This window comes from Lissotriton helveticus, chromosome 4_1 (assembly GCF_964261635.1).
Source record: "Lissotriton helveticus chromosome 4_1, aLisHel1.1, whole genome shotgun sequence".
Classification (NCBI taxonomy): Eukaryota; Metazoa; Chordata; class Amphibia; order Caudata; family Salamandridae; genus Lissotriton; species Lissotriton helveticus.
The window spans coordinates 1,970,376,150-1,970,388,724 of record NC_136063.1 but is presented as its reverse complement, the minus strand read 5'-3'; positions in this window follow the sequence as shown (position 1 = coordinate 1,970,388,724).

Below are 12,575 nucleotides of genomic sequence, written 5' to 3'. Positions count from 1 at the left end.
CAGGGCTTTAAGTGGAAGCTTTTTCATTCAATATTATATACAAGCCATAGTTGCTGCTTATTTATCTTATTAATAGGGGGGGGTTTTACCCATTAGAAGGTACGGGGACCTGGGTAGTTAAATCAGTAAAGAGAAGGGGTCCCAGTAGCCATGGAACATAAAAACACACAAATGCAAAATAATCAAGAACACATAAATTGAAACCACATTGTTTACTTCACAATGGGAATGCTTATCGAATATGCAAGGATAAATACACACAATAATAGAACACTCGTTTCGGTGGTGCCCCAAGGAGGGAGAAGGGATGGGACGGTGTAGTGAAGGTGAGGAATTGGTGAGGAAAGAAGTGGCGATTCAATAGTGACAGTAAAATCAGCAATTGTCAATCGTTTGACAGAGTTACACACTATGTACAGAAAAAAATAAGACACAAAATGTTCGTGAGCAAGTTCGAGAAAGTCATCCTCCAGGTTGTCCAATAAATGTAGATAGTGGGGATTGGAGATGACACACGGAACTGGATATCGACGTTTCGACCCTCAGAATTGCAGATATGAACAAATTCATAAAAGAGTTTGCACGTTTTTGAGATTTAACATAAATATATTAATGAGTCTCTCCTACCAGTGCCACAAGTAGGAGAGACTCATTAATATAGTCTTGATAAAGATGGTATCTTATCAATAACACCATCGAAACGCGTCGATGCTCCTCTGCACGATCAAGGGATAAAAATTTTTTTTTTAAAAACCTACCCTGTAGACAAAAAAGCTATATATGTCCAGGATTGTGTTTTATGTTAAATCTCAAAAACGTGCAAACTCTATTGACAAGCCTTATGTCTTTGTATGTCTCTCCTTTTTCTGTATCTCCTTAGTTTAACAAATGCTAAATGCAAATTGAATGTACTGTTGTTTTAACAAAAAAAAAAATTTTTTATTTATGTGTGGTAGAAATTGTTTTTTATGAATTTGTTCAGGTGATTTTAACATTGGCTCGTCATTAATTGTTTTTAACAGAAAACTGTATTTGTACGAATACTTTTTATAACAATAAATAAGGGCTTACATTACTATTGTATAATTGTATTAGTTAGTGAAGGGACCCAGTGGGTCTAAATTGGGTTGGTAGTGACAACCATTTTAGGTTGTTTTAAGGAAAAACGGTCTCACCAAGGGAAAAACATTTTCTACTGTCTAGTTACCAGCGCCTCGAACAGTGGCAACGCTCCTCCGCTATGGTGGAGGAGCGCTGCCCCACTGCTTTTAAGCAGTGTAAAGTAGAAACATTAAATGATAATAACTTTAAGTTATTATATGCTTGTGCTGTTTTGTGGGCAGGCCGGTGGGGGGCTGCTTTGCTCTAAGGGCAGGGGAGGAGTGGTTTTCCCAGTCCTAGATGCACGACTGTTTGGCTGGCCTTCTCGGGCCTCCCAAAACAGCCATGCACACTTTCCCCGTTCTCCCTGCAGACTGCATTATAGCCGGCATGGAAAATATCTGCGGGTCCCCATTCCCTAGCTGAGCGTCGAACCAAGATGCTCCGACAAGTGAGCATTGTGATTGGTCAGGGGAGCATGGGTGCTTACCAATCACAAAGCTGCATTGCATTGTTTTGATTCGTCAGTGGTGGCTGGCTGTGCTTCCTGTTTCTCCAGTTCGACGAGGAGAGCAAATGTAGATACATGGGACCTGCGGAAGGTGAGTTTATTTTTGAATTTTTTTTTTATATTGCGCACTCCCCCGGCCACCCTCTCCCCACCCCCACACCCACCCTCGCCACCCATGAGCCATGTCGGGCACCATTGGCCTGGAAGCCAATTTTTGGGTATGTGTGCACTTTATAAACATATATTACATTACATTGCTTGCACCTAGTATATTTAGGTGCAATTTATTTGTTTATTTAAGTTTAGAAAGACTGTTCTTGCCATTTCCATCATCAGGCATTACGTTTAAGAACATGTTCTTACTTTCATTAGCTGGTTCCTAACCATCCATTCAAGAACTTTGTCATGCTTGCTATGCCTCTGTTGAACCTTAGCAAATGTTATGAAAAATGAAAACACATTAGCCCTTATGTAAGATACCCTAGTTTTTATGTTTGCTGTTTTTTTGACACTACAGCAGCGCATGAGCTATTTCCCTCTATTTCTGGTGCAAAGTCAACACTTCACGCCTAATTTAGATCTGGGTAGTAAAAGAACATCATCTCATTTTTGGAGGAATTGCTAAATTTGGAAAATAATCCAACAGTGGAATGGTCTTCGCCTTAGCATTTACTCCAAACATCAGAAGATTTTCCATTACCACTCAGATATAATTGTTTGGTTGGTCCACCCTGTGTAATTAACATGGGGTTCGGCATCCATTGTTTTAGTGTTAGCACCACCGTTCATGGTCTATGGTTCCTTTGTAAAGAGCTGGATTGAGGAGCTCACTGGTTCTTGGGGGGAAGAACGTTGCAGCTCTTAGGAATATCAGAAGAAGGCTGCGCTTGCACTCCTCGTGCCTGCACTTTTAGCATTGTGCTTGAGGAGAAAGCTGATGTGAGTTTGAAGCGTGCACGACATTAGGCTGCTGCTTGTAAGTGACACCGCAGACTTTAAAGGCAATGTTAGCTGCGTGAGAGACAAAGTAGAGTTTTTGAGAGTGGATACTATTCAAACTCCTAGAGGCCTGGGCAGCAGCGTTACAGATGCCTCTTCAGGTGAGGCAGGTGTGTTTCCGGGATGCCAACGAGAAAGGACACCGCCTTTACAGCAAATATAGTGCTGTGAAGTATATAATTTATAGATAGAAAGATCTTTACAGACGGAAGAAAGATTGTTATATGGAATCACCTTCAGCTACACAATAACATTTAACGACAGATTCTGTGAGCTGATATACAATATCTGTAACAAGAGGACTAGAATAAAAATATCCTTCTCTACTTTCGTAAGTTTTTGTCATTTTGTAATTAATTCATGTGTTGTGTATGAGACATTTCACAGCACCAGTGCGATGACAGACGTCTGTCGATGTTGTCTCTTTTTCTGCCACGTGGTGACTGTGAGATTTCAGGCCTGTCAAGGACTTTCCAAAGCTGTCCTCTGAAGGTTCGGACAGTGTGTGGGTCCTTGCCCTTCGGGAGGGTGTGTATGTCGGGGTGGGTGGGGGAAGGTGATATGAATGCAATTAAGGATAGTGAAAGGAGAGGGTAGTCTGGTTAGCTCTGGCTTGCCAGTTTTTAACAGACAGGTAGGTATACCATGCTACATTATTACACCGACGCGTTAAGCTGAGAAACATGGAGAGGAGGTGTACTCGTGCATGGAGGGCACAATAGACTGACAATCCTAAATGCATTTGCTATTGTGGTTGCAGTATGTGAATGAAAGATAAAGGTTCCTGAGACCTCTTTACTGAAATCCGGAACGCGATTCACACTCCAGGTGGTGATAGTTCTGATTGCTGGAAACAATGGAAGGTGTAATTATGCTTTTCTAATTACGTGATAAAAGCTCTTTTTGCGGGACATCTCCGCATAATTACGGAAAAGTGACCGGATAAATGCAGCACTGTCAAACCGCGAGAGCTACTCAGTGAGAGGAATGATTTAGGGTAACTGGAGAATATTGTTATTTGGTGTGATTATAGGAATATATTTTTGGAACATCTTTACATAGCCACTTTTACCGATGCTTTCGGTTACCTTCAAAGAAAAGAATTAATAAGCATGTTTACTAGAACAGATAGCACATTTACAGTATATTGCTAACATTTTCCGAGGACATGTTCTCAGCAAAATTATATATTTTGGATATTATTGTCGTAAACTAAATTGCTTGTTTTGTTTTTGAGCATCTGAATCTATTACTGAACCTTACTTTTAGTACAGCCACTAAACGAAATACTTTTATTCTTAGCTATTGAACCGAAGGCACACTTTATAAGAAACGTAGGACCACATTTATGATGTATTGGATAGCGGTTCAGCAATCAGTTTGCGCCGTGTGTGTGATTATGATACTCCCCGTTCAACTCTTTACGGCGAGCCATACGTACTACTCCAGAAAACAGCAAAGACGTGTTTTTTTTTTAAATATATGTTTATTAAATTTGCAATACAAATGTAACAAATATTTCTAAAAGTGTTCATGATGTATCCGGGGTCTTGAGGTCACGTTCGTCCTTCTTTGTAGGAACAATTTATGGCTCCAGTCAAAATCTAGTTCTTTTAATCGAAAAATAGAAACACAAGTTAAACAAACTAGGGAGGATATTATCAACAAGAGGCGATATTTATTGCAAACCTGGTTTGGCGTGAGTTTTTTTATCGCTGCGCATCGCCAGACTCTATCGCATCGTTCGCGACGTATTACCAATACGTCGCTAGCCGGTGATATATTCCATCCGAGGAGAAAAGAGGAGGCAATAGATTTAGCGTGACGTTGCTAAAGCAACGCACAATAGTGTGAAAAAAATTACGTTGGGCCAATCAGCAATTAATATCGCAAGCCAATAGGCCCCAGGCTTTAAATAAAAAAAACACCTGAAAACGCCTGCTAAGCCAGAAAAAATTGATATCTCAATGCAGAACCCTGTAGAAGATGGTGAGCAACCTGGGACAAGTGCAGAGGCCAGAAACTACACACAGGAAGAGAGACCCAAGGAAAGGCCAAGAGGAACCCCAAGTTCAGTCCTATGGAGAACCAGGTCCTGGTTGAAGAGGTGACACAACACCAACAGGAACTCCTCGTCAGTTCCACCGTCACCTTGGCAAGAAAAAAGGAGATATGTCAGGACATCCTGTCCAAAGTCAATGCCGTGGGGGCGAGGAGGAGGACAGTGGATGAGTGTAAAAAGCGGTGGCATGATACCAAGAGAAAGAAAAAGAAGAAACTGGGAGCCAACCTTAAGGAAGCGAGGGAGACTGGAGGCGGCGGACCAGCTCCACAGGAGGAGCTGGATGAACTGGAGAAGCAGGTATCCCGCGTCATCAGTGAGGAGACTGTTGTTGGAGTCGCAGGCCAGGATAGTGCTGAATTGGAACGCCCACAACAACACCAGGGTGAGCATCAACCAGGGAGGCGGGTAGGGGGTGGATGGGCACAGTGGCACCCATGTCCTATGAAAGTAATTGTATTGCATACCCTCATGTACTATCCAACAAGTCCCGGATACCCCTCTGCATGCTGGCATAGGGACATATCACCATTCACAAACAGCAACTCACACAACACACAGGGCCAAAGTAACCGGAATGACGCCAGTGTAATTGATGCATTAGCAGCAGGAAACAGCTCACAGAGCACTGATGAGGGGCATGCTAATATGATTAATTGAATGTAAATAGTAAGCCAGGTGCACACCCGAACCACATTTGGCATTTGAATCCAATAGTGCATATCAGAAGCACCGTTGTGTCGCTGAAGCAGCATTACCCTCCTGAAAATGCTACTACAATGTTGGCGACACATTTCATAATATAGCCCATTGTGGCAGCCAGACTGAACATGAAATGTGCACATAAAAGCTAGCCAAATATATTCCAATCACAATGCCAGAGCACCCCACATGTGCATCTGCAAAACACACATTGGCACAAGAACGTGACATGTGGAAAAGTAACCAAATGGCCCCCTTGCCACAATACCATGCACATACAAATAACTGCACAAATACACATGTCACTCAGGTGCCACGTTGTGTATGTGCAGGAAATGTCTATGCCCCTGTGCACATTCAGGCATGCATCCACCAATGTCAGCACACCTGCAGCATTGCCAAAATGTGTCTGAGTATTGTCCAAGTTCGTGCAAGCACTGCCAACCTGACACATACGCACTTGCCTGCAGACTACTCAAGCACATGTGCCCAATGTCACCTGTGTGCTAATGTCTGAAGCGGCATGCCTAATTGTGCACATGAACATCAACATACACACTGCATCCACAATAAACTGTCAGAGTGGCATGTGTCTGTGTGCACACAAATCGAATGTGTGGTGATTACCAAAATCAAGAATTAAGACAACACCTACAATCTCAGGTAATGTGCTTCTTAGCCGATCCGTACAATGTGGGGCCACATCACCCAGATTGGTAACAAAATCATCACTGCCTTGCATTAGAAAAATGCACGTAAAGTGGTGGCAAGAGGCGTGATGAAATCCCCCATAGAATTGCATACAAAATCCAGTTCCTGGTGTGACCCTAGGCTCATTTGGGGGCATATCAACAACAAATTGCAGACAGTAAGGTACAAAGGCCTGTCTCACCTTAATATTTTCCTTAACCTCATTCCACTGACCTCCTTCTTCCACTGACTTGCAACATCCACACTCACCTGGGAGCCATGCATGGACTTGCAGAAAATCTACTTTTCATTGACTGGCACAGCAAACTCCGCCTCTTGCCTTGGCTCTGACACTCACAATGAACTATGTCTGCCACTCCAACATCCATCAAATCATGTGTTCTATGGGTCAGCACTGGTGAAGTCTCCCCCTTGTATTGTAAATGAGTTGACACAATACACACAGATGCAAGTAAGAGACCTTACAGGGGAACCTTCTTAAGAACAGCACCTAACATAAAGTAGTCCCAGATTATAATTGTTACCCCCACTGGTTTCACAGGTGTTTGTGTGCACACTGAATAGCACCCACTGTAACAATGCTGGTTCCCTAGAGAACAAAATCAGTTAAGTATAACAGCACAGGTGCAACACAGTATTTAACATAAGACAAGTCAGTATTTAATATACAGTTCCAATGAGACACGGAGATCGAAGTTCCTCAGTTTGATTTCTTTATTTCAAAAAGAAAAATGAAGCACCATACAGCCGACGCATTTTGTCGCTAAGAGGGACTTCTTCAGGGCTGTTTAGACATAAATATATGAACAAACATATATAAGACACATATAAAAACATTTATAAAAACATGTGCATATACACATATATACATAAGAATATTGAGAGGCCTAACCAGATTCAACACCATGTTTTCCTATTTAACAGATTCAAGATAGTGTTGCCTATGTCTAGTCAGTTCTATTGCATATAAAAAAACATGGACAAACAGACAACGTGAACAGTAATTGATATATAGATAATCCTTTTGTATCCATTATCTCTGTATTGGGATTGGAGCATACCCATTTGTTAGAATGCATAGTCTAGAGCATCAGAGATGCTCAAAATATTTATTTGAGAGAACAGGAGAGAGGGAGAGAAAGTGGAAAATTGAAATACCAACAAGGGAGAAATGAAAAGATCTGATATGGAGAAAGAAATGAGAAAGTGCATATCAGTTTAAAGAGAAAAATAAATATAGTAGTGAATAGTATGATTCTTACTGAAGATAACCAATGGGGGCAACCGGTTGAACCTTAATCTCCCCATGAATCTGATTTGGCTCTCTGCCACAAGAGAATGTGACCTGAAGCATCCGAGACAGTCAACAGTCAAAACACGCTTAGCATAATATTATGTATTCTAACTTCGCAACAGACACAACGCTACAACTATTTGATAAAGAGAGTGCGCAAAAAAAGAACTAAAGGCAATTCAGGCTGAAATATACCTTATGCTGATTAGAAGAGTCATCAAAAAAATGGTACAATAAATGAGGATCTAAAGATGTAGCACCGCTAATGATGGAGAGGGTCGTCTCGCCAGGTCTAGAAATTTGAGTAATGACATAATCAGTTTACCTATGCATGATAATGAAACTTACTGAGGACAAGAGATCCAATGATAATCCAATAGAAATAACCGTGATGTTCAGTGTTACCGATATGTGTGGGTCCAAGAGGATGGATCTATATGTGATGAATGGATCTGTGGACAGAAGGGTGGAGTCATTAATAATATCCCCCTAATGGAATCAAATCTCTTCAGATGACCCAATAGGAGTTAAGATCAATCAAACATAGATCATAAAGGTTTATCTTTATCAAATAGTTGTAGCGTTGTGTCTGTTGCGAAGTTAGAATACATAATATTATGCATAGCGTGTTTTGACTGTTGACTGTCTCGGATGCGGAGAGCCAAATCAGATTCATGGAGAGATTAAGGTTCAACCGGTTGCCCCCATTGGTTATCTGTAGTAAGAATCGTACTATTCACTACTATATTTCTTTTTCTCTTTAAACTGATATGCACTTTCTCATTTCTTTCTCCAAATCAGGTCTTTCTGTTTCTCCCTTGTTGGTATTTCAATTTTCCACTTTCTCTCCCTCTCCTGTTCTCTCAAATAAATATTTTGAGCATCTCTGATGCTCTATATTATGCATTCTAACAAATGGGTATGCTCCAAACCCAATACAGAGATAATGGATACAAAAAGATTACCTATATATCAATTACTGTTCACGTTGTCTGTTTGTCCATGTTTTTTTATATGCAATAGACCTGACTAGACATAGACAACACCATCTTGAATCTGTTAAATAGGAAAACATGGTGTTGAATCTGGTTAGGCCTCTCAATGTTCGTATGTATATATGCACAAATGTTTTTGTATGTGTCTTATATATGTTTGTTTATATATTTATGTCTAAACATCCCTGAAGAAGTCCCTCTTAGGGACAAAAAGCGTCGGCTGTATGGTGCTTCATTTTTCTATTTGAAATAAAGAAATCAAACTGAGGAACTTCGATCTCCGTGACTCATTGGAACTGTATATTAAATACTGACTTGTCTTATGTTAAATACTGTGGTGCACCTTTGCTGTTATACTTAAACCATACACACAGATGCCTGTTTACATGACCAAGCATGTATTCAACTGAGGCAATAAGTAAGGGGCTGTGAATCCACAAGAAGGCCCACCAAGGGAAATAGAACCAATCTACATGTGTAATCTGAAACGGATAGGCAGCGAGATGACTGCGTATGAGACAAATATATTTCTCGAGTTATCAAGCTGCACATCCGTAAAGCACACCACTCAGCTGTGAGTGTCTCAAGGCGCTGGGGGGGATGCTGCTACTGCATGAAAAGCCACGTCTTGCAGAGTCACCTGAAGGTTTGCATTCCCGAGGTTTGCTGCAGGAGGATGGGGAGAGTGCTCGAGGTCTGGATGGTGAGGAGGGAGAATTTTCAGACCTGGAGGTCACTCACTGGATGCGGGGAAATTTTGCAAGGGTGAACTTGGTGTAGCAGAGATGGCATGTATGTGGGGTAGAAGCTGAGTAGTTGTTTGAGCCATGCTGGGCCTGTGTTGTGGAGTTCCTTGTGTGCATGTGTGAGGACCTTGAATGTGATCCTCTTGTTGACAGTGAGCCAGTGCTGGCCTCACAGGGGGGGTTAATGTGGCTACTGAGAGGAATGTTGTTGATCATGCGTGCAGAGGCCTTTCAAATGTGTAGAATTTGGTTCAGGAGTTTGGTTGAGGGGACTGCAGAAAGGGCTTTATCTATTGCCAACCTGCTGCTGCTGCGGGACCTGGGAGACCTTTATCCTTGTTACGGTGGGGATCCACTTGTACATCCTGTGGAGCATGTGGAGGTTGTTGAAGCTGGAGGAGCGGATGGCCGTTTACATGCATTGTCACGGAGATAGTAGATTAGATGAAGAAGCCCGGCAATGTGCGTGTATGGGTGTTGTTGGAGCTGTTACCAGTGCAGTGGTTCACTAGGAGTTGTCACTAGCTGAGGATGTTGAGCGCACGAAGAGGACTCCCGTCTTGTCAAAGTTCAGCTCCAGTTTCCAGTACTACATTCACTCAGTGACGCTTCCCATTCCTACATGGAGGTTTGCTGTGGCGGTGAGGGGGTCCTTGGTGAGGGAGAGGATCAGCTGGCTGTCGTTTGTTGTAGGAGATAATGTAAAGGTCGTGTTGTTGGGCAACGTGGCCAAGCAGTGACATGTAGATGTTGAACAATGTTTTGCTGAGGGATGAGCCATGTGTATGCCACACATGATTGTGGTGGATCCAGAGCTGAAAGGGGATGCAGAAGCACTGGGTCATGCCAGAGTGGAAGGAGGTGTTCCGCTCCAGAGTTCTGTTTTGCAACTTTACTTTGTGGATGCTTGTGCGCTGTGTCCGGTGGCAGACAGTGTCGAAGCCAGATGACCGGTCCAGGAGAATCAGTGATGCGTTGTCTATGTTGACCTGCAGGGCCCTGATGTAATTGTTTTTTGCGATGATGGCACTTTTGTTGTTGTAGTTGTCTAGGTGTTCTTCGAATGAGGCCCTCTTGAGGATCAAATGAGTTGATGGTGTCTGCCAGTGTTGTTCTTGGGTGCTGCATAGCTGTTCATTGTCTGTACACAGTGACATTCCTCCTTTGGCAATTGGCACGTTTGTCCTGGAGTTCCTCAATGAACATGATGGCTCACTTGCTGGTGGGTCTGTGTGAAGCTTTTGTGTTTCTGGACAGTAAGTTGGTACAGTCATTGAGTCATTGTCTGAGGTCGTGGGCGGTAGGGTGTGGTTTGGTATGGTAGCTCTTTGGGCTATGGGCAAGTGTGGGGATTAGCTGGTCTACTGTGACTGTGCCCCAGCAGTGATGGGGGATCTGGTGTGTGTGTTGGTGTGTGGTGGGGTGCTGGGGTGCTGGGTGGTGAAGTAAATGCATACATGGGCAGTCCACTGGATTTGGGTGGTGTGTTTGAAGGAGACGTGTGACGAAGTGGATAAGATGTGCTCAAGCATTTTGCAGACAGAGTGGGTGGGTGTTGTGAGTAGTATACTGAGTCGGAGTATTGCAAGGCTGTCAATCTGGGTGGCAGAGGTGGTGGTGGTGTCCTTCCCGAGGTGGAACTCCAGGTCCCAGAGAAGGATGTAGTCTGTGCAGGCAAGGGCATATGTACTGATGAAGTAGGCAATGTAGTAGCTGAACTATATTCTGGGTCGGGGGGTCTATACACGATTGTCACTCTGAGTGGTGTGTTGTGATAGGTGTGGATCATGAAGTACATGTGTACTGCATTGCTGAGGATGTTGTTGCTGTTCTTTGAGACTCTGAGAGTGCTCATGTGGAGGATGGCATTTCGTACTGCTACTCTGTTGGTGTGGTCCCTGCAAATGCACTCGTAGCCTTCCATGATGTCAATGACGATGTTGTGTCCGTCCATCATCCCCTTTTTTATCGCTTTGTTTGCCCTAAGTGTGGCAGGGTATGCTCAGACGTGAGTCCCTTGTTCACTTGGCCACTGGATTCATGATAGCCTGGCTGATGAGGATTATGAATCCGAAACCGGTCCCAGGATGCTTGTTTCCGGTCCAGGGAAGACATGGCTTGGCAGTTCGGGCTGGACTGTTCCCATGAGGCACAGGGTCAGACTGATTTGCATATAGCCATGTCTGAACTGGGGTGGCTGAGTGAACTAAAGAATGGTGATGGATTAAACCCAGATCAGTTGACTGGGGTGAGTGTTTGATTTGGTCAAACGCTCCGTCCATCATCCCCTTTTGTATCGCTTTGTTCGCCCTAAGTGTGGCAGGGTATGCTCAGACGTGAGTCCCTTGTTCACTTGGCCACTGGATTCAAGATAGCCTGGCTGATGAGGATTATGAATCCGAAACCGGTCCCAGGATGCTTGTTTCCGGTCCAGGGAAGACATGGCTTGGCAGTTCGGGCTGGACTGTTCCTATGAGGCACAGGGTCAGACTGATTTGCATATAGCCATGTCTGAACTGGGGTGGCTGAGTGAACTAAAGAATGGTGATGGATTAAACCCAGATCAGTTGACTGGGGGTGAGTGTTTGATTTGTTCAAACGCTCCGTCCACCATCCCCTTTTGTATCGCTTTGTTCGCCCTAAGTGTGGCAGGGTATGCTCAGACGTGAGTCCCTTGTTCACTTGGCCACTGGATTCAAGATAGCCTGGCTGATGAGGATTATGAATCCGAAACCGGTCCCAGGATGCTTGTTTCCGGTCCAGGGAAGACATAGCTTGGCAGCTCGGGCTGGACTGTTCCCATGAGGCACAGGGTCAGACTGATTTGCATATAGCCATGTCTGAACTGGGGTGGCTGAGTGAACTAAAGAATGGTGATGGATTAAACCCAGATCAGTTGACCTGGGGTGAGTGTTTGATTTGTTCAAACGCTCCATCCATCATCCCTTTTTGTATCGCTTTGGTCGCCCTAAGTGTGGCAGGGTATGCTCAGACGTGAGTCCCTTGTTCACTTGACCACTGGATTCAAGATAGCCTGGCTGATGAGGATTATGAATCCGAAACCGGCCCCAGGATGCTTGTTTCCGGTCCAGGGAAGACATGGCTGTGCGCAGTCCACGTGGAGATGGGCACATACAGGCCATCATAATGAGCGCCATTGGTCTCCCTGCAATGTGGATACACATTGTCTGCATTGGAAGGGGACGTTGGAGTGAGGACCATCTGTGAAGGGGTAGCGGGTCAATTAGCCTTACCTGGAGGCGTGGACGCAGGGGATGCTGAAGGAGGAAGTGAGGGTGGAGATGAGCGGAAGAAAGATATAAACAATACATGGCTAAATATAGGACATGAGATACACTACCATTTCAAGGTGACGGGGGCAAAGTGCTCAAAATGAATATACATCTGTAAAAAGGTGCCAAAGAAACTTCAAAAGGCAGACAGTGGAGAAGGT